This window comes from Panicum virgatum, chromosome 5K (assembly GCF_016808335.1).
Source record: "Panicum virgatum strain AP13 chromosome 5K, P.virgatum_v5, whole genome shotgun sequence".
Lineage (NCBI taxonomy): Eukaryota > Viridiplantae > Streptophyta > Magnoliopsida > Poales > Poaceae > Panicum > Panicum virgatum.
In genome coordinates, this window is record NC_053140.1 from 21,607,052 (window position 1) to 21,609,251 (window position 2,200).

At 48.5% G+C, this 2,200-nt stretch overlaps 1 non-coding gene across 1 annotated transcript; it reads left to right on the forward strand.

The window, feature by feature from the left end:
- The first annotated feature begins 1,171 nt into the window (after positions 1-1,171).
- On the forward strand, positions 1,172-1,278 carry LOC120710930. Its single transcript, XR_005690098.1, has one exon. It is a non-coding gene; the product is annotated as a small nucleolar RNA R71 (small nucleolar RNA).
- Positions 1,279-2,200: the final 922 nt, after the last annotated feature.

Sequence of the window (2,200 nt, forward strand, 5' to 3'; positions counted from 1 at the left end):
CCTAAGGAATGGTCAGCCAAGAATGAGCTCCACTCCGAGGTCGCCCTCTATATCCATTACCACAAAGTTGGCAAGGACGAAGGAATCACGTACTCATACCAGCATATTTTCGACTATCCCATCGGGATATCGAATCGACGAATCTGCAAGCTGCACGAGCATAGTTGTTGGGGAAAGAGCAGGGTATTGAAGTTCTTCGAATATTACCTTGGGCATTATGTTCACGCTTGCCCCCAGATCGCACAGGCAGTGCTCGTAGTATTTGTCATAGATTGAGTAGCTGATCATGGGGACCTCTGGATCCTCTTGTACTGCTGTCACCAGGCCATCCCATGTATCATCCCTTGGTGGGTTGTACCTGCCTGCTTGGTTAGTGTGTGGAGCCCGCCGGGGAAGGTTGCCCCACCCGGTAGACACCATGTTTGCAGTTTCAACGGGAGATTTGGGTTGCCTCGGGATCTTCCCAGACTCAGTAGTAGGTACCACAGCAGCGATTTGAGCCAGCTGTGTTTCTATTATTTTGTTGAAACTTAATTGATTTTTCAAGGCAGAAGAAAGAGTTTCAACTTTTGCATTTACATTTTCCAAAATTTTATCGTTGGCTGCAAGCTTTTGATTTAAAGATTCATTAATTGTAGCTTGGCCAAAAACAAGATCTCTCAAGGAGGGTTGGTTCAAATTATAATTCGAATTGAAATTGGAACTGAAATAGTTACCTCCTCCTTGGAATGGTGGGCGTGCTTGACCCCACCCTTGGCCCCCTTGTGGACGGAACCTGTTGTTGTTGTTGATGTAGGCTGCGTCTTCACGGGTCTCGGGGCAGTCGTTCCCCGAGTGTCCACCATTACCACAAACCTCGCACGTCAAGTACGAGTTCATGGCTTGGACAGGAATGAACATTTGCTGTTTGTTCCCTTTGTCGAGTTTCTTCAATAGGAGGTCCATCTTGGCGGCAAGCATGTCCGTTTCCTTAACGGTATGCATTCTACCTTTGGTTCGGGGCTGGGAACGCTCCTCGTTCCAGCCCTGGTTGGAGACCATCTTTTGAATCAAGGCCTTAGCCTTGGCAATAGTGAGATCGAGATAGGCCCCTCCAGCAGCAGCATCCAAGTGGGCTCTTGATGTGGTCGTTAGCCTGTTATAGAAGCTTTGGAGTACGAGCCACTTGTCCATCCCATGATGAGGACAGGCGAGTATGTACTCTTGGAGTCTCTCCCAAGCTTCCGGGATGGATTCCATCCTTATCTGCTGGAAACTTGATATTCTTCCTCGCAGGGCGTTTGTTTTGCCTAGCGGAAAGAACTTGGCGAGGAACGCTGTGGAACAGATGTCCCACGTGCTGACAGCTTCCTTGTTCTGATAAAACCAATGTTTTGCTTTCCCCAGGAGGGAGAAAGGAAACAAGCGGAGCCTTATAATGTTAGCCGCAACGCCCCGTATGGTTACGGTCTTGCATAGCTCCAGACAGTTCTGGAGGTGCGCGTTGGCGTCCTTGTTTGGCTTGCCACAGAATGGGCTAGCCTGCACCATGTTAATGAGGCTGGACTTCAGCTCAAAGTTCACGTCCCCAACATCAGCGTTGGGTCCAGTCGCCACATTGGTGGCTGAGGGGACGAAAAAGTCACGGAGAGTATTCTCAGCCATGGGTTTGGTTGTTGTCGCTGGTGCTTGAAGAGCTAGTTCGCTTGTCAACAATGAGAGCTGAGGAGGGACGACGCGAGGTCGAACCCTTCTCACGAGCTTTTCGGGATTTTCAACAAAGTTTGTCAGCAAAGAGAAACCAGTCATACACTACCCTGTTTTCATCTAATCAGGAGAAAACAAAAGATAACATTAGCCTGTATAAGCAGTAGCTGCCTCTTATTCACAATGCCATGTTTATGCATTAGTAAAATCTTTTACACCTAGTGCCATCCCCGACAATGGCGCCAGAAATTCTTGTTGGCATTTCTTAACGTCACCACTAGGAGGGGTTAGTTCCCAGCGACGCCGCCAAGAAATGCCGTGGACGGCCGCCCCACAGCAACAACACCATGGGACGGCATGTGGTATGTCTTAACGATTACAGAAGGATCCGCAAGCGCACGGATATACCATTGTAGCATTGCACCCGGAAGTATTCAGGGTATCGTTATTTATATTTTCCCAAGGGATGGCTATGGTGTGCAAAGATGTTTACTAGATACATAACCATAACAAT